We start from the raw sequence: 21,384 nt of genomic DNA on the forward strand, positions 1-21,384 counted from the left end.
TAGAAAACATACTTCCACTTTGAGTTTAACCTTAATTTTTGGATATAGTTTCATGTTCATAATAAAAATCATTTTCTCAGAATAACAACTTTTAAATCAAAGTTTATCATAGTTTTTAATTAACTAACCCAAAACAGCCCGCGGTGTTACTACGACGGCGTAAATCCGGTTTTACGGTGTTTTTCGTGTTTCCAGGTTTTAAATCATTAAGTTAGCATATCATACAGATATAGAACATGTGTTTAGTTGATTTTAAAAGTCAAGTTAGAAGGATTAACTTTTGTTTGTGAACAAGTTTAGAATTAACTAAACTATGTTCTAGTGATTACAAGTTTAAACCTTCGAATAAGATAGCTTTATATATATGAATCGAATGATGTTATGAACATCATTACTACCTTAAGTTCCTTGGATAAACCTACTGGAAAAGAGAAAAATGGATCTAGCTTCAATGGATCCTTGGATGGCTCGAAGTTCTTGAAGCAGAATCATGACACGAAAACAAGTTCAAGTAAGATCATCACTTGAAATAAGATTGTTATAGTTATAGAAATTGAACCAAAGTTAGAATATGATTATTACCTTGTATTAGAATGATAACCTACTGTAAGAAACAAAGATTTCTTGGGGTTGGATGATCACCTTACAAGATTGGAAGTGAGCTAGCAAACTTGAAAGTATTCTTGATTTTATGAAACTAGAACTTTTGGAATTTATGAAGAACACTTAGAACTTGAAGATAGAACTTGAGAGAGATCAATTAGATGAAGAAAATTGAAGAATGAAAGTGTTTGTAGGTGTTTTTGGTCGTTGGTGTATGGATTAGATATAAAAGATATGTAATTTTGTTTTCATGTAAATAAGTCATGAATGATTACTCATATTTTTGTAATTTTATGAGATATTTCATGCTAGTTGCCAAATGATGGTTCCCACATGTGTTAGGTGACTCACATGGGCTGCTAAGAGCTGATCATTGGAGTGTATATACCAATAGTACATACATCTAAAAGCTGTGTATTGTACGAGTACGAATACGGGTGCATACGAGTAGAATTGTTGATGAAACTGAACGAGGATGTAATTATAAGCATTTTTGTTAAGTAGAAGTATTTTGATTAGTGTATTGAAGTCTTTCAAAAGTGTATAAATACATATTAAAACACTACATGTATATACATTTTAACTGAGTCGTTAAGTCATCGTTAGTCGTTACATGTAAGTGTTGTTTTGAAACCTTTAGGTTAACGATCTTGTTAAATGTTGTTAACCCAATGTTTATAATATCAAATGAGATTTTAAATTATTATATTATCATGATATTATCATGTATGAATATCTCTTAATATGATATATATACATTAAATGTCTTTACAACGATAATCGTTACATATATGTCTCGTTTAAAAATCATTAAGTTAGTAGTCTTGTTTTTACATATGTAGTTCATTGTTAATATACTTTATGATATGTTTTCTTATCATAGTATCATGTTAACTATATATATATCCATATATATGTCATCATATAGTTTTTACAAGTTTTAACGTTCGTGAATCACCGATCAACTTGGGTGGTCAATTGTCTATATGAAACATATTTCAATTAATCAAGTCTTAACAAGTTTGATTGCTTAACATGTTGGAAACATTTAATTATGTAAATATCAATCTCAATTAATATATATAAACATGGAAAAGTTCGGGTCACTACACAAAGAACAACAAAAATAAAGAAACAAATAAGGTTGGAACAAATAATGCCGACGTAGTTTGTTATAAATGTGGAAAACCGGGCCACATTATTAGAAATTGCCCAAACCAAGGAAATACTAATGGGTAAGGCCGCGGAAGAGTTTTCAATATTAATGCGGCAGAAGCGCAGGAAGACCCGGAGCTTGTTACGGGTACGTTTCTTATTGACAATACATCTGCTTATGTTTTATTTGATTCGGGTACGGATAGAAGCTATATGAGTAGAGATTTTTGTGCTAAATTAAGTTGTCCACTGACGCCTTTGGATAATAAATTTTTACTCGAATTAGCAAACGGTAAATTAATTACAGCAGATAATATATGTCGGAATCGAGAAATTAAGCTGGTTAGTGAAACATTTAAGATTGATTTAATACCAGTTGATTTAGGGAGTTTTGATGTAATAATTGGCATGGACTGGTTGAAGAAGGTAAGAGCAGAGGTCGTTTGTTACAAAAATGCGATTCACATTATGCGTGAAAAAGGAAACCTTTAATGGTGTACAGAGAAAAGAACAACGCAAAGTTAAATCTTATTAGTAGTTTGAAGGCGCAAAAACTGATAAGAAAAGGTTGTTATGTCATTCTAGCACACATCGAGGAAGTTAAACCTGAAGAAAAGAACATCAGTGATGTTCCTGTCGCAAAAGAATTTTCCGATGTATTTTCGAAAGAATTATCGGGATTACCCCCACATCGATCCGTTGAATTTCAAATAGACCTTGTACCAGGAGCTGCACCAATAGCTCGTGCTCCATACAGACTCGCACCCAGCGAAATGAAAGAATTACAAAGTCAGTTACAGGAACTTTTAGAGCGTGATTTCATTCGACCAAGTACATCACCATGGGGAGCTCTTGTTCTGTTTGTCAAGAAGGAAGATGGTACATTCAGGTTGTGTATCGACTACCGAGAGTTGAACAAACTTACTATCAAGAACCGTTATCCACTACCGAGAATTTACGACTTATTTGATCAACTACAAGGCTCGTCAGTTTATTCGAAGATTGATTTACGTTCTGGGTATCATCAAATGCGGGTGAAGGAGGATGATATTCCAAAGACTGCTTTTAGAACGCGTTACGGTCATTACGAGTTTATGGTTATGCCGTTTAGGTTGACTAACGCACCAGCTATGTTCATGGACCTCATGAACTGAGTGTGTGGACCATACCTTGACAAGTTTGTCATTGTTTTCATCGATGACATACATATTTACTCAAAGAATGATCAAGAGCACGAAGAACATTTGAGAAAAGTGCTAGAGTTGTTGAGGAAAGAAAAACTGTACGCTAAATTTTCAAAATGTGCATTTTGGTTGGAAAAAGTTCAATTCCTCGGTCACATAGTGAACAAAGAAGGTATTCAGGTGGATCCGGCAAAGATTGAAACCGTTGAAAAGTGGGAAACCCCAAAAACTCCGAAGCATATACGTCAATTTTTAGGATTGGCTGGTTACTACAGAAGATTCATCCAAGATTTTTCCAAAATAGCAAAACCATTGACTGCATTAACGCATAAAGGGAAGAAATTTGAATGGAAGGATGAGCAGGAGAAAGCGTTTCAATTGTTGAAGAAAAAGTTAACTACGGCACCTATATTGTCATTACCTGAAGGGAATGATGATTTTGTGATATATTGTGATGCCTCAAAGCAAGGTCTCGGTTGTGTATTAATGCAACGAACAAAGGTAATTGCTTATGCTTCTAGACAATTGAAGATTCACGAGCAGAATTATACGACGCATGATTTGGAATTAGGCGCGGTTGTTTTTGCATTAAAGACTTGGAGGCACTACTTATATGGGGTCAAAAGTATTATATATACCGACCACAAAAGTCTTCAACACATATTTAGTCAGAAACAACTGAACATGAGGCAGCGCAGATGGATTGAATTGTTGAATGATTACGACTTTGAGATTCGTTATCACCCGGGGAAGGCAAATGTGGTAGCCGACGCCTTGAGCAGAAAGGACAGAGAACCCATTCGAGTAAAAGCTATGAATATAATGATTCACACTAACCTTACTACTCAAATAAAGGAGGCGCAACAAGGAGTTTTAAAAGAGGGAAATTTAAAGGATGAAATACCCAAAGGATCGAAGAAGCATCTTAATATTCGGGAAGACGGAACCTGGTATAGGGCTGAAAGGATTTGGGTACCAAAATTTGGAGATATGAGAGAAATGGTACTTAGAGAAGCTCATAAAACCAGATACTCAATACATCCTAAAACGGGAAAGATGTACAAGGATCTCAAGAAACATTTTTGGTGGCCGGGTATGAAAGCCGATGTTGCTAAATATGTAGGAGAATGTTTGACGTGTTCTAAGGTCAAAGCTGAGCATCAGAAACCATCAGGTCTACTTCAACAACCCAAAATTCCGGAATGGAAATGGGAAAACATTACCATGGATTTCATCACTAAATTGCCAAGGACTGCAAGTGGTTTTGATACTATTTGGGTAATAGTTGATCATCTCACCAAATCAGCACACTTCCTGCTAATAAGAGAAGATGACAAGATGGAGAAGTTAGCACGGCTGTATTTGAAAGAAGTCATCTCCAGACATGGAATACCAATCTCTATTATCTCTGATAGGGATGGCAGATTTATTTCAAGATTCTGGCAGACATTACAGCAAGCATTAGGAACTCGTCTAGGCATGAGTACTGCCTGTCATCCACAAACTGATGGGCAGAGCGAAAGGACGATACAAACACTCGAAGACATGCTACGAGCATGTGTTATTGATTTCGGAAACAGTTGGGATCGACACCTTCCGTTAGCAGAATTTTCCTACAACAACAGCTACCATTCAAGGATTGAAATGGCGCCGTTTGAAGCACTTTATGGAAGAAAGTGCAGGTCTCCAATTTGTTGGAGTGAAGTGGGGGATAGACAGATTAAGGGTCCAGAGATAATACAAGAAACTACCGAGAAGATCATCCAAATTCAACAACAGTTGAAAACCGCCCAAAGTCGACAAAAGAGCTATGCCGACATTAAAAGAAAAGATATAGAATTTGAAATTGGAGAGATGGTCATGCTTAAGGTTGCACCTTGGAAAGGAGTTGTTCGATTTGGTAAATGAGGGAAATTAAATCCAAGGTATATAGGACCATTCAAGATTATTGATCGTGTCGGACCAGTAGCTTACCAACTTGAATTACCACAACAACTTGCGGCTGCACATAACACTTTTCACGTCTCAAATTTGAAGAAATGTTTTGCTAAAGAAGATCTCACTATTCCGTTAGATGAAATCCAAATCAACGAAAAACTTCAATTCGTCGAAGAACCCGTAGAAATAATGGATCGTGAGGTTAAAAGACTTAAGCAAAACAAGATACCAATTGTTAAAGTTAGATGGAATGCTCGTAGAGGACCCGAGTTCACCTGGGAATGAGAAGATCAGATGAAGAAGAAATACCCGCACTTATTTCTAGAAGATACGTCAACACCTCCAACTGCTTAAAATTTCGGGACGAAATTTATTTAACGGGTAGGTACTGTAGTGACCCGAACTTTTCCATGTTTATATATATTAAATGAAATTGTTATTTACATGATTAAGTGTTTCCAACATGTTAAGCAATCAAACTTGTTAAGACTTGATTAATTGAAATAGGTTTCGTATAGACAATTGACCACCCAAGTTGACCGGCGATTCACGAACGTTAAAACTTGTAAAAACTATATGATGACATATATATGTATATATATATATATATATATATATAGTTAACATGATATTATGATAAGTATGTATCTCATTAAGTATATTAACAATGAACTACATATGTAAAAACAAGACTACTAACTTAAGGATTTCGAAACGAGACATACATGTAACGATTATCGTTGTAACAACATTTAAATGTATATATATATATCATATTAAGATATATTAATACATCATAATATCATTATAATGTAATAATTTAATATCCCATTAGATATAATAAACAATGGATTAACAACATTTAACAAGATCGTTAACTTAAAGGTTTCAAAACAACATTTACATATAACGACTAACGATGACTTAACGACTCAGTTAAAATGTATATACATGTAGTGTTTCAATATGTATTCATACACTTTTGAAAGACTTCAAGACACTTATCAAAGTACTTATACTTAACAAAAATGCTTATGATTACATCCTCATTCATTTTTATCAACAATTCTACTCGTATGCACTCGTATTTGTACTTGTACAATACACAGCTTCTAAATGTATTTACTATTGGTATATATGTGATGCCCTGTACAAAACCATCGTGTACGAATCATCAACAACAGGATCATTACAAGGTCAAACACTATATGCTATTTCAAAATACGTTTGCATTCATGACAAAAGGTGATGTCTTAACCAACATCAATGTTTTACATCAAAAGTATGCTTCTATGAACGGAAGCAAAGATAATGGTACGTGACCCTTAGGTCGTTACAAATCATAGTTCAAAAGTATTAAAGTTATGAATGCAAGATAAACAGTTCATGCGGTGATAACTCTAGAGCAGCGGGTGTCTACAGCAAGACTAGTACACAGCGGAAGCAGCTAACCTTAAGCACCTGAGAAAAACATGCTTAAAAACGTCAACACAAAGGTTGGTGAGCTATAGTTTAAGTATAACAGTATGTAAGGTAGGCCACGAGATTTCAGTGCTACAAAGAGCGTTTCAAAATGGTATGATAAAGTATATGTTTAACCGTGGGCACTTGGTAACTAACTTAACGTTTATACCCCCTGAAAGTACACTTGGAAAGTGCGTATGAATACGAAGTATTAAACACTCGTTAAATGCTAGCGCGACTAGCCCGAGTGGGGATGTCAAACCCTATGGATCCATATCTAAGATTCGCGTTCACCGGTTCAAAAACCGATGACTAAACGTTACCGAGCTAAAGGGAATGTTTATGCCGTTGTATAACCCACACATATATAAGTTTAAGTACTCGTGCCTAGTATGTAAAATGTAAAATGGGCATGTATTCTTAGTTCCCAAAATAGTTAAAGTAAAAAGGGATGCTATAACTCACAGTGGTAAAGTAGTGGTAAAGTCGAGTCGGGAAGTAAGCAAGTACGTAGGTCCGGAAAGTCCTCAACCTAAGTAAAATATTACTAAGTCAGTAAATCATCCCAATAGGTTTAAAAGTATGTAAATAAGGTCTTAAGGGTCATCATCATTCATCATCAAACAAAAGGTGTAAAGTAAGTTTCGTTCATGAAAAGAGTTTAAAACAAAGGCTGACTTCGGTCAGTCACCACGGCCTCTATACCTACTTAAATAAGGTGAGACCAGTGGCCATGGCTCCGTATATGAGTCCTTTAGTTGTGATAAAATTCCAGAATCAAACTCGTCTTCGTTTGACCGTGGTGACGGTCTAAGTGCGAGTAGGTCAGAATTTTCAGCACAACGTTAAAAGGACATAGTGACGTTCGGAGGACCATAGATCCTAAACCGTAACTCGGATTAAGATGAGTACTAAATGAAAAGTTATCTACTCGAACAGAGCTAACTGAAAATTATCTTTACAGTAGCCCAAGTCGTACTGATCAGACCCATAAACAGTAAAACAGTAGGTTCCGGTGGGTTCTTGGTGCTTGATGTTCATCACGGTTCTCATCCTTGATGCATATAGCTTCAAGTGTACAACTCATTGATGGGTTTACATCATTTTTACCAAGTTTTGACCATCATAACACAAGTGCAAGTCTAAGATATGTAGCACAACTCACTTAAGTGTTGCAAGTGTTTTGATGAACCAAAGTTACATCAAAGTCTTAGATTTAACACATATATGAAAAATAAAAGTGATATTTGAACTACAAACTAGAAAGTAAACTAACTAATCAAGATCTTAAGATGTAGAACATAGTTCTTAGTTAGATCTTGAAGATTCAAGACCCAAAGGTCTCGATCTAAAGTTATTAAGTTAAATCTAACACAAGTGTATGAAGTTAAAACTAAAAAGTTATACTTCCATGTTCTTAAACTTTTAAAGTTAACTTTAGTTCAAGAAAAATGAGATCAAAGTTAACTAGTAACACTTGACCAACAACAACATGATTCATGAATTTAAAAAGTGCAAGAATGAAGTAATAAACTAAATAAACAAGTAACTAGTTCATTGTTGTTCATACTTTAAAGATTCAAGCCAAAGTCTTGATCTTTAAGAAAAGTAAACTTTAAGTTTACTAACATGAGTTACAAGTATGATTTTACAACACATGAACTTACAATCTTTTAAAATATTAGATATAGAACATAAACTAGAGAGTTTAGCTCTTGTGTGTTCTTGTAAATACAAGATAATATGAAGAACAAACTAAAGAGTTTGGTTCTTAGTAACAAGTAAGTAACTACAACAACAAAGTAAGTAACTAATAAACAAGAACAAGTAATAAAACAACAAAAGAATGATGATGAGAGGTGTATGCTACGGTTTTTAGAGGAAAGAAAAGAAGAAGAGAAATGTTTGTTCAAGTTACTTACAAGATGAGAGAAAAAGAGAGAAAAGTTTGAGAGAAAATGGAAGCAAGTAAGTGTGTGTGTGAGAATGAGAGTATAAGTGAATAAGTATTACAAAAAAAATTGAAACAAAAACCCTCCCCTTGACAAGTTGGCCGACGGTTTTGGGATCAAGGGAGGGAAGGGATTAGTCCATGAGGTCCTTGCATGTAAAGGTTCAAAAAGATGGTTATAAGGTGTATGTTCATGGGGATAAGATGTAAGTAACTAGTAACAAGATTCCTTATACATAATTAATCTAGTTCCATCTCAAGTAATACTTGTATGAAAGAAATGGGCTAATAAGTCCATTAAGGTGAGTAGAGTGGGCTTCCAAGTCCACCAATTAATCAAAGCCCAAGTTCAAGTAATTAACAAGTTAAATCCAATTAAAGCCCAAGTAATTAACTGATAACCTTAGTTAATTAAAATGATTAATAAAACTTAATCATGAATGTAAATAATATTTGAAAATATTATTCGTGTAATGTACGTGTATCACAAAGACGTTTCGGGCATTTAAAAGTCAAGTATGGTAACAAGTAAATGTATAATAATACATTCATTAAATTATAAGTATTAATAATAATTATTAATAAATAAACGTTGAAAAATCCAGGGTCGTTACATTACCCACCTGTTAAAGAAAATTTCGTCCCAAAATTTTAAGCTGAGGTAGATGGAGGAGTCGGGAAAAGGTGAGGATACTTCTGCATCATTTTATCCTCTCGCTCCCAAGTAAACTCAGGTCCTCGTTTGGCATTCCATCGTACTCGGACGATCAGAATCTTGTTGCGTTTCAAAGTTTTGACCTCACGGTCCATAATTTCAACAGGTTCTTTCACGAAGTGGAGTTTGTCATCAATTGTAAGTTCTTCCAGTGGTATGATAAGTTCAGGTGCAGCAAGACACTTCTTCAAGTTTGACACATGGAAGGTAGGATGAACTGAGCTCAATTGTGCTGGTATATCCAAACGGTAAGCAACGGGTCCAACACGTTCCAAGATTTTGAAAGGACCAATGTATCGTGGGTTCAACTTTCCACGTTTTCCAAAACGGATCACACCTTTCCAAGGTACAACCTTCAACATTACACGATCGCCCACGTTGAATTCAAAGTCTTTACGTTTAAGTTTGACATAATTCTTTTGACGATCGTGGGCCGTCTTAAGTCTAGCTTGAATCTGAGCAATCTTCTCCGTTGTTTCATGGACTACCTCGGGTCCGGTGATTTGCTTTTCGCCTACTTCGGCGCAACAAATAGGAGATCGGCACTTGCGGCCATACAATGCTTCAAAAGGTGCGGCATTAATACTTGAGTGATAACTGTTGTTGTAAGAAAATTCGGCGAGTGGCAAATGCCTTTCCCAGGCCTTTCTGAAATCAATGACACATGCACGCAACATGTCTTCCAAGGTTTGAATCGTTCGTTTACTTTGCCCGTCGGTCTGTGGATGATATGTAGTACTCATGTCGAGACGGGTTCCTATGGCTTCTTGCAAAGAACGCCAAAATCTAGAAGCAAAACGGGGATCGCGATCTGAGATGATCGATAAAGTTACACCATGACGAGATACAACCTCTTTGATGTATAGTTCAGCAAGTCTTTCCATCGTATCCGTTTCCTTCATAGCCAAGAAGTGTGCAGATTTGGTAAGACGGTCAACGATAACCCAGATGGTATCGTATCCGCCCACCGTCTTTGGTAGCTTGGTGATGAAATCCATTGTTATCCTTTCCCACTTCCATTGAGGGATTTCCGGTTGCTGAAGTAACCCAGAAGGTCTTTGATGTTCGGCCTTAACTTTCGAACAAGTCAAACACTTACCAACATAAGTTGCAACGTCCTTCTTAAGATTCGGCCACCAATACTGTTCTTTAAGATCATGGTGCATTTTACCCCCTCCGGGATGAATCGAATATCTCGATTTGTGTGCTTCATCAAGTATAAGGTTCCGTAGATCTCCATAAAGAGGTACCCAAATTCTCCCGGCATAACATCGGAGTCCAGACTCCCTAACCTCGAATCGAGAGACAAGTATGTTTAAATGTTGGTGATATATATTCTTTTCTTTGAGAGCCTCATCTTGGGCTACTCGGATCTGACTGTTGAGATTCGAATGGATGGTGATGTTCAGAGCCATAACACGAAGAGGTGTCGTCCTCTCCTTTCGGCTTAAAGCGTCAGCTACAACATTTGCCTTACCAGGATAATAACGAAGTTCACAATCATAGTCGTTTAGCGTCTCGATCCATCGATGCTGTCTCATATTTAGCTGCTTCTGATCGAAGATGTGTTGGAGGATCTTGTGGTCGGTGAAGATAGTACTCTTAGTTCCATAAAGGTAGTGTCTCCACAATTTGAGCTCAAAGACAATGACTCCAAGTTCGAGATCATGAGTAGTGTAGTTTTGTTTGTGAATCTTCAGTTGACGGGAGGAGTAGGCGATAACCTTTGATCATTGCATCAGTACACAACCAAAACCACTTTTCGATGCATCACAATAAACGACGAAATTGTCACTGCCTTCAGGAAGAAATAAGATAGGTGCGGTGGTCAACTTCTTCTTCAAAGTTTGAAATGCTGATTCGTGTGCGGGTTCCCAAATGAACTTCTTGCCCTTGTGAGTCAGCGCGGTCAAAGGACGCGCAATCAGAGAGAAACCTTCGATAAATCTTCGGTAGTAACCGGCGAGACCTAGGAATTGGCGAATATGAGTCGGAGTAGTGGGGGTCTCCCACTTGCTGATAGCTTCAATCTTGGTGGGATCAACTTTGATACCCTGGTCGCTCACAACATGACCCAGAAATTGGACTTCCTTCAACCAAAATTCACACTTGGAGAATTTGGCGTAAAGTTGCTCTTGTCTCAAGAGTTCAAGTACTAGTCGGAGGTGTTGCTCATGCTCTTCTTCGCTCTTAGAGTAGATGAGGATATCATCTATGAAGACGATAACAAACTTATCCAAGTATGGCTTGCAGACACGATTCATAAGATCCATGAACACGGCAGGTGCATTGGTCAATCCAAATGGCATCACGAGAAACTCATAATGACCATAACGGGTTCTGAATGTAGTTTTCATCATGTCACTTTCCTTCACCCTCAACTGGTGATAACCGGATCGCAAATCGATCTTTGAGTAAACGCTCGATCCTTGTAGTTGATTAAAAAGATCGTCAATACATGGAAGAGGATACCGATTCTTGATTGTCAATTTGTTGAGTTCACGGTAGTCGATACACATACGGAAGGTTCCATCCTTATTTTTCACAAATAAAATAGGCGTGCCCCAAGGCGAGAAACTTGGTTGGATAAATCCCCGATCTAACAACTCTTGTAGTTGACTCTGTAATTCTTGTATCTCGGAAGGTGCGAATCTATAAGGTGCGCGAGCTACAGGTGCAGCTCCTGGCACTAATTCGATCTGAAACTCTACTGCTCTCGGCGGCGGTAATCCAGGCAATTCTTCAGGAAAAACATCAAAAAATTCGTTCACAATTCGAACGTCGTTCACACTCTTCACCTCGGTTTCTACCGTTTTCACATGCGCTAGCACGGCAAGACGTCCCTTCTTCATAATCTTTTGTGCTTTCACGCAACTAATGAGGTTCAGCTTCGAGGTACATCTCTCTCCGTAAATGATCAGTGGTTCACAGTCTCCCTGTGGTATACGAAGAGCTTTATCTTCACAGATAATATCGGCCCTTATCTTGGTCAACCAGTCCATACCGACAATCACGTCAAAACTTCCCAATTTGATAGGTATCAAGTCAATCTTGAAATCTACACCAGCTATGTTGATAATAGCTCCTCGACTAATATGGTCAACTTTCTCAAGTTTTCCATTGGCTACCTCTACAAGCATACTCTCCTTTAACGGGACTAACGACCAATTAATCTTATCGCAAAAGTGTCTACATACATAACTCCTATTGGCACCAGTATCAAATATGACAGAAGCTAATAAATTGTTGATAGTGAATATACCTGTCACCAAGTCGGGATTCTCGTGTGCATCCCTTGCATTAACGTTGAAAGCTCTACCACGGGGTGGTCCGCCATCTTTTATTTTATTGGGGCACGCATTTCTGAAATGGCCCGTTTGTCCGCATTCGTAGCACTTTTTCGGTCCATTGGGGTTTGGCTTCCCAGTCATGGTGGTGACCTTGCAGTCCTTACTGATATGTCCAGTCCGTTGGCACTTTTCACAAACAACGTTACAATACCCAGTATGGTGCTTATAGCACCACTTGCATTGTGGTAAGGTTCCCTTGTAGTTGGGGTTGGAGTTCCCACCGTTGTTGTTTCATTTGAAACCCTCATGTCGTTTCGCCGGGTTTTGATCATAGGTCCTTCCCTTGTTGTTATCCCATTTGCGCTTCTCATTACTACCCGCTTCAGACTTAGACTTCTCCGGTTCATCGATGATAATTTGATTCATTAAAGTATGCGCCATGCGCATTGCTTCCGGGACATTGGGTGGCTTGGACGAGGTGACATTTCCCTTAATGCTCTTAGGAAGTCCCCAGAAGTACCTTTCGATACGCTTGAACTCCGGGGTAACCATGGTAGGACACATCAGGGTTAGTTCCAAAAACCTCCGGTTGTAACTATCAAGGTCGTTCCCAACGGCCTTTAACTGTATAAACTCAATCTGCATCTTCTGGATCTCGGTCCTAGGGCAATATTCCTCAATCAGAGCCCCTTTGAACTCCTCCCATGGGGTAGCAAATTCCTCATCAATACCTTTTGCTTGAGCCAACGTGTTCCACCACGTTAGTGCGCCGTCAGACAGAGTGCATGAAGCAAACTTGGTTTTATTAGCTTCCGAGTAGTTACTAACTCGAAACACGGATTCTAATTTCTCGAACCATCTAGTGAGACCAACCGGCCCCTCTGTTCTACTGAAGTTGTGGGGTTTGCAGCTTTGGAACTCTTTGTACGTGCACCCATTACGAATGGGTTGAATAACTGGTGGCGGTAGCGGTGGAGCTTGGGGTTGCATTTCCGCAATGGCCGCAGCTACCCTTTCGGCAATCATCTCCTCGATTTGGGCTGCGGTAGGTGTTGATGTTGATCATCCGTTGGCCATGGTGTTCTAAACAAAAATTTTGACTCAAGTCAAAATCCAGTATTCAAATAGTAATAATACAGTATATGGTAACCAACATGGAATCAACACATCACATGTTCATTAAGTAACGCATCCAGGTACAAATACCACAGAATCATACAGTAACGTAAATAGAACACCGTACAAGAATTAAATAACGCAAAGTTCCATTCATTAATAATAATAAGTTGCATACATTCACATAATTTCGTACAGTACATAAGTAATACATGAAACTACAACTAGATTACATAATGAAATCTACTACAAAAGCCCTACGGTGATGGTGGGTGTAGGATGTCCAATACGTGGGACATCTGGTCCTCGAGCTCAGTTACCCGAGCACGGAGGATCTCCACCTCCCTCATCAGTTCCTCGACATAGGGGGAGGGTGGGGCAGGCGGTGCAGTCGGTACGGGTGGTGCTGGTGGAGCTGGTGGTGCAGACGGTCTGGCTCCAGAAGTAGAGGCTGCGAAGCGGTAAGGCTTACGGATGAAGGGATCAGCAGGATACGGCACAATTACGGGCGGTAACCCTACGACGCCGACCATATGCGTCAGTGAATACTCGACCTCCATTAATCCCTGGAATAATGGTGCCGTCGAAGCGGTACCGCTTCTTCGGCGGGGTGGAGGGTGGCTGAACAGGTGCATCATCAAGGTCCTCCTCGTCAGAGTCATCATCACTAGAGTCGTCTGTGGATGAGTCGTCGGATGAAGGGTCATCTGAATCATGTAGAGGTGGCTGCACGGGTGGCTGTACTGGCTCTCCTCGAGTGGCCATCATCTGTCGGTATCTAAAAGGTGGGATCGGCACGAGTCGTCCATCAGGAGCGCGTCGGCACCAATGACGATACTGATTACGGAATGGACCTTCCCTAAATTCCGCAGGAATCACAACACCACCGGGATGGTACTGTGGCTCCTGAGGTACCGGGGCAAGTGGAGCTGGAATCTCCGGGAGGTCCTGGGCTCCGTCTGCAGTACCTACTGGGGCAGGCGCATGACTACTAGCTCCGGAGGATGAAGCGCCGGGGTCACTGGTGGGTAACGGGATTGGTGTGTCGGCAGCAGCAGTAGGTGAGGTGGCTGACGAGTCTGAACTGCCCAAAATGATAGCAGGTGGAATATCCAACATCTGAACAAGGAAAAATAAATTTCCCATGTCAGTAAGTCATAAAGCAAGCACGTATTAGGCCAAGTAACTACAACAGTCTAAATCATGTGTAACAGTAAGTAGCATGGCAATAACGACAAGTATCATGCAATCGAAAGCAGATAATAGCATGCAGTAGTGAAATCATGTAATAGCATACGGCATATAGTAGTAAGCAGCAGCATGCAGTAAGGTCAGCGAAAACAAGTAAACTAGCAAGTTGTAGATTAGTCCTATTAGTGAATCCTACTCGGGTCGGTCTTAGACTCACTAATGCAACCTAATTCCCTACAACCAATGCTCTGATACCAAATGTGATGCCCCGTACAAAACCATCGTGTACGAATCATCAACAACGGGATCATTACAAGGTCAAACACTATATGCTATTTCAAAATACGTTTGCATTCATGACAAAAGGTGATGTCTTAACCAACATCAATGTTTTACATCAAAAGTATGCTTCTATGAACGGAAGCAAAGATAATGGTACGTGACCCTTAGGTCATTACAAATCATAGTTCAAAAGTATTAAATTTATGAATGCAAGATAAACAGTTCATGCGGTGATAACTCTAGAGCAGCGGGTGTCTGCAGCAAGACTAGTACACAGCGGAAGCAGCTAACCTTAAGCACCTGAGAAAAACATGCTTAAAAACGTCAACACAAAGGTTGGTGAGCTATAGTTTAAGTATAACAGTATGTAAGGTAGGCCATGAGATTTCAGTGCTACAAAGAGCGTTTCAAAACAGTATGATAAAGTATATGTTTAACCGTGGGCACTTGGTAACTAACTTAACGTTTATACCTCCTGAAAGTACACTTGTCAAGTGCGTATGAATACGAAGTATTAAACACTCGTTAAATGCTAGCGGGACTAGCCCGAGTGGGGATGTCAAACCCTATGGATCCATATCTAAGATTCGCGTTCACTGGTTCAAAAACTGATGACTAAACGTTACTGAGCTAAAGGGAATGTTTATGCCGTTGTATAACCCACACATATATAAGTTTAAGTACTCGTGCCTAGTATGTAAAACGTAAAATGCGCATGTATTCTCAGTTCCCAAAATAGTTAAAGTAAAAAAGGGATGCTATAACTCACAGTGGTAAAGTAGTGGTAAAGTCGAGTCGGGAAGTAAGCAAGTACGTAGGTCCGGAAAGTCCTCAACCTAAGTCAAATATTACTAAGTTAGTAAATCATCCCAATAGGTTTAAAATTATGTAAATAAGGTCTTAAGAGTCATCATCATTCATCATCAAACAAAAGGTGTAAAGTAAGTTTCGTTCATGAAAAGAGTTTAAAACAAAGGCTGACTTCGGTCAGTCACCACGGCCTCTATACCTACTGAAATAAGGTGAGACCAGTGGCCATGGCTCCTTATATGAGTCCTTTAGTTGTGCTAAAAATTCCAAAAGCAAAATCGTCTTCGTTTGACCGTGGTGACGGTCTAACTGCGAGTAGGTCAGAATTTTCAGCACAACGTTAAAAGGACATAGTGACGTTCGGAGGACCATAGATCCAAAACCGTAACTCGGATTAAGACGAGTCCTAAATGAAAAGTTATCTGCTCGAATAGAGATAACTGAAAATTATCTTTACAGTAGCCCAGGTCGTACTGATCAGACCCAGAAACAGTAAAACAGTAGGTTCCGGTGGGTTCTTGGTGCTTGATGTTCATCACGGTTCTCATCCTTGATGCATATAGCTTCAAGTGTACAACTCGTTGATGGGTTTACATAATTTTTACCAAGTTTTGACCATCATAACACAAGTGCAAGTCTAAGATATGTAGCACAACTCACTTAAGTGTTGCATGTGCTTTGATGAACCAAAGTTACATCAAAGTCTTAGATTTAACACATATATGAAATATAAAAGTAATATTTGAACTACAAACTAGAAATTAAACTAACTAATCAAGATCTTAAGATGTAGAACATAGTTCTTAGTTAGATCTTGAAGATCCAAAACCCAAAGGTCTAGATCTAAAGTTATTAAGTTAAATCAAACACAAGTGTATGAAGTTATAACTAAAAAGTTATACTTCCATGTTCTTGAACTTTTAAAGTTAACTTTAGTTCAAGGAAAATGAGATCAAAGTTAACTAGTAACACTTGACCAACAACAACATGATTCATGAATTTAAAAAGTGCAAGAATGAAGTAATAAACTAAATAAACAAGTAACTAGTTCATTGTTGTTCATACTTTAAAGATTCAAGCCAAAGTCTTGATCTTTAAGAAAAGTAAACTTTAAGTTTACTAACATGAGTTACAAGTATGATTTTACAACGCATGAACTTACAATCTTTTAAAATATTAGATGTAGAACATAAACTAGAGAGTTTAGCTCTTGTGTGTTCTTGTAAATACAAGATAATATGAAGAACAAACTAAAGAGTTTGGTTCTTAGTAACAAGTAAGTAACTACAACAACAAAGTAAGTAACTAATAAACAAGAACAAGTAATAAAACAACAAAAGAATGATGATGAGAGGTGTATGCTACGGTTTTTAGAGGAAAGAAAAGAAGAAGAGAAATGTTTGTTCAAGTTACTTACAAGATGAGAGAAAAAGAGAGAAAAGTTTGAGAGAAAATGGAAGCAAGTAAGTGTGTGTGTGAGAATGAGAGTATAAGTGAATAAGTATTACAAAAAAAATTGAAACAAAAGCCCTCCCCTTGACAAGTTGGCCGACGGTTTTGGGATCAAGGGAGGGAAGGGATTAGTCCATGAGGTCCTTGCATGTAAAGGTTCAAAAAGATGGTTATAAGGTGTATGTTCATGGGGATAAGATGTAAGTAACTAGTAACAAGATTCCTTATACATAATTAATCTAGTTCCATCTCAAGTAATACTTGCATGAAAGAAATGGGCTAATAAGTCCATTAAGGTGAGTAGAGTGGGCTTCCAAGTTCACCAATTAATCAAAGCCCAAGTTCAAGTAATTAACAAGTTAAATCCAATTAAAGCCCAAGTAATTAACTAATAACCTTAGTTAATTAAAATGATTAATAAAACTTAATCTTGAATGTAAATAATATTTGAAAATATTATTCGTGTAATGTACGTGTGTCACAAAGACGTTTCGGGCATTTAAAAGTCAAGTATGGTAACAAGTAAATGTATAACAATACATTCATTAAATCATAAGTCTTAATAATAATTATTAATAAATAAACGTTGGAAAATCCAGGGTCGTTACAATATACACTCCAATGATCAGCTCTTAGCAGCCCATGTGAGTCACCTAACCATGTGGGAACCATCATTTAACATCTAGCATGACTTATGAGCAAGGAAACAAAAACAAGAACTCCTTTTAACCCCACTCACCTTCACCACTCACCACCTACTCCATTTCACTTCCAATTTTCTTCCCAATTCTCTCTCAAAACACACACACTCTTCCATGAACATCTAAGTTACTATTTTTCCAGAAAAAATCATCAAATACTAGCTTTGGTTATTACCTATAATCATCATAAAAAACATTTTACTCAAGAACACATCAAGAACACTTCCAAGTTTACTTCCAAGTTTCCTAATCCATTTCAAGCAATCATCTAAGATCAAGAAACCTTTGTTATTTACAGTAGGTTATCTTTCTAAATCAAGATAATATTCATATTCAAGCTTTGATTCAATTTCTATAACTATAACTATCTTAATTCGAGTAATAATCTTACCTGAACTTGTTTTTGTGTCATGATTCTATTTCAAGAACTTCCAAGCCATCAAAGATCCTTTGAAGCTCAAGTTATTTTTTTATCATTTCCAGTAGGTTTGACTACTAAACTTGAGTTAGTAATAATGTTCATAACATCATTCGATTCATATATGTATAACTATCTTATTCGAAGATTTGAACATGTAATCACTAGAACATAGCTTAGTTAATTCTAAACTTGTTCGCAAACAAAATTTAATCCTTCTAACTTGACTTTTAAAATCAACTAAACACATGTTCTATATCTATATGATATGCTAACTTAATGATTTAAAACCTGAAAACACGAAAAACACCGTAAAACTGGATATACGCCGTCGTAGTAACACCGCGGGCTGTTTTGGGTTAGTTAATTAAAAACTATGATAAACTTTGATTTAAAAGTTGTTCTTATGGGAAAATGATTTTTCTTATGAACATGAAACTATATCCAAAAATCATGGTTAAACTCAAAGTGGAAGTATGTTTTCCAAAATGGTCATCCAGACGTCGTTCTTTCGACTGAAATGACTACCTTTACAAAAACAACTTATAAATTGTATTTCTGACTATAAACTTATACTTTTTATGTTTAGATTCATAAACGTAAGTTCAATATGAAACCATAGCAACTTGAATCACTTAAAACGGATTTAAAACGAAGAAGTTATGGGTAAAACAAGATTGGATATTTTTGCTTGTTGTAGCTACGTGAAAATTGGTAACAAATCTATATTAATCATATCCTAGATAACTCATATTGTATTATACATGTATTCTAATATATTTTATAATCTTAGGATACCATAGACACGAATACAATGTTTTGACATATCATATCGATCCATCTATATATATATTTCGGAACAACCATAGACACTCTATATGCAGTAATGTTGGAGTTAGCTATACAGGGTTGAGGTTGATTCCAAAATATTATATATACTTTGAGTTGTGATCTAGCCTGAGGCTTGTATACACGAGGTCGTGGGTTGATTCAAGATAATATATATTGCTTTATTTTCTGTACATCTAACTGTGGACAACTAGTTGTAGGTTACTAACGAGGACAGCTGACTTAATAAACTTAAAAGAGAAAAACGTATTAAAAATGTTGTAAATATATTTTGAACATACTTTGATATATATGTACATATTTGTTATAGGTTCGTAAATCAACCAGTGGCCAAGTCTTACTTCCCGACGAAGTAAAAATCTGTGAAAGTGAGTTATAGTCCCACTTTTAAAATCTAATATTTTGGAATGAGAATACATGCAGTTTTATAAATGTTTTACAAAATAGATACAAGTAAATGAAACTATATTCTATGGCTGGATTATTAAACCGAATATGCCCCTTTTTAGTCTGGTAATCTAAGAATTAGGGAACAGACACCCTAATTGACACGAATCCTAAAGATAGATCTATTGGGCCCAACGAGCCCCATCCAAAGTACCGGATGCTTTAGTACTTCGAATTCATCATGTCCGAAGGGAGTCCCGGAATGATAGGGGATATTCTATATGCATCTTGTTAAGGTCGGTTACCAGGTGTTCACCATATGAATGATTTTTATCTCTATGTATGGGATGTATATTGAAATATGAAATCTTGTGGTCTATTATTACGATTTGATAAATATATAGGTTAAACCTATAACTCACCAACATTTTTGTTGACGTTTAAAGCATGTTTATTCTCAGGTGATTAGTAAGAGCTTCCGCTATTGCATGCTAATATATGGACAAGATGTGGTGTCAGTATGCTTGTATAATATTGTTTAAAACTGCATTCGAGATTTACTTTGTTGTAACATATTAAAATTGTAAACCAATATGTATTGGTAGTGTGTAAGTGTGATATTTTAGATTATCATTTCTGGATAATCTAGGTGGTGACTTTTTAACCTTGTCGATAAAATAAAGGTTATGGTTTGTTTTAAAAACGAATGCAGTCTTTGAAAAACGTCTCATATAGAGGTCAGAACCTTGCAACGAAATCAATTAATATGGAACGTTTATAATCAATATGAACGGGACATTTCAGTATTCTTATGGATTCATTCAAATCTGCAAATCGAGAATATAAACCGAAAGATATACGCGACGATATAGGCAACCGGTTTGGTGTGAGCATATTTTACAATCAAGCATGGAGGGCCAAATGTCATACATTACAAATGCTTCGTGAAAGTAGTGATGACTCGTTCCGAATGCTTCCAATTTACCTATATAACATCAGGATCCACAATCCGGGGAGCGTAACTAATGTGATACTGACAAGGAAAATAAATTTCTGATGTGTTAATATTCTCTTGGCGTAGTTGTAAGTATTAAAATAATTATTGCTTTTATTTATCATTTTGTAGATGGCAAGGTAAAACACATATATTAGTGTTTCTGTTCAGACGCAAGGTAAAACTTGCGCCCTTGCGTATGAGTTGCAACCATACGCAAGTTGTTCCTTGCGCCCTAGTGTAAAGGTTACAACCACACACAAAATACCACTTGTGCCTTTGCGTAAAGGTAGCGACCATGCGCAAGGATCCCCATGCGTCTGCCAAACCATGCGCAAGGACGCAAGGACGCAAGGTAACTTGCATATAGTTTAACCATACGCAAGAACCCATTTGCGTCCTTGCGTCTTTCATTTTTTTATTCGTTTTGTAAATCTACCTTACAGGTTCGATCATTTGTTCATTGTTGTCGTCCGATAATCATAGTCGATGCTGCGCATTTGAAGTTAGGGTATTTGGGGACTAATTTAGTTGATGTCGCAATGGATGGTAATAATGGAATTTTTCCATTGGCATATGGAATTGGTGGTCCTGACTACCATCCCCAAGTCCAATAAGATACATGTAATCCGGAGGGTTTTGTCGTGTGATCCTTACTTATGAGTCAATTTCATTATCTTGTGCTTCTTTGTCCTTCTGGGTTTGAGTGGAATCGTAGAAAGATTGAAAGTTTGCAAGCTGATTTAGGAAACCCAATGGCATGATTGTCCACTGAGAACTACAAACATACGAGTCCCCTATCGGGTAATCAGGACTCAAAGCCATCTGGCTAGCTCTGGGGAGTACCCTCTGTCGATATCTCAGCAAGAATGTCGCCCATCCAT

Source organism: Rutidosis leptorrhynchoides, chromosome 4 (genome assembly GCF_046630445.1).
Source record: "Rutidosis leptorrhynchoides isolate AG116_Rl617_1_P2 chromosome 4, CSIRO_AGI_Rlap_v1, whole genome shotgun sequence".
Classification (NCBI taxonomy): Eukaryota; Viridiplantae; Streptophyta; class Magnoliopsida; order Asterales; family Asteraceae; genus Rutidosis; species Rutidosis leptorrhynchoides.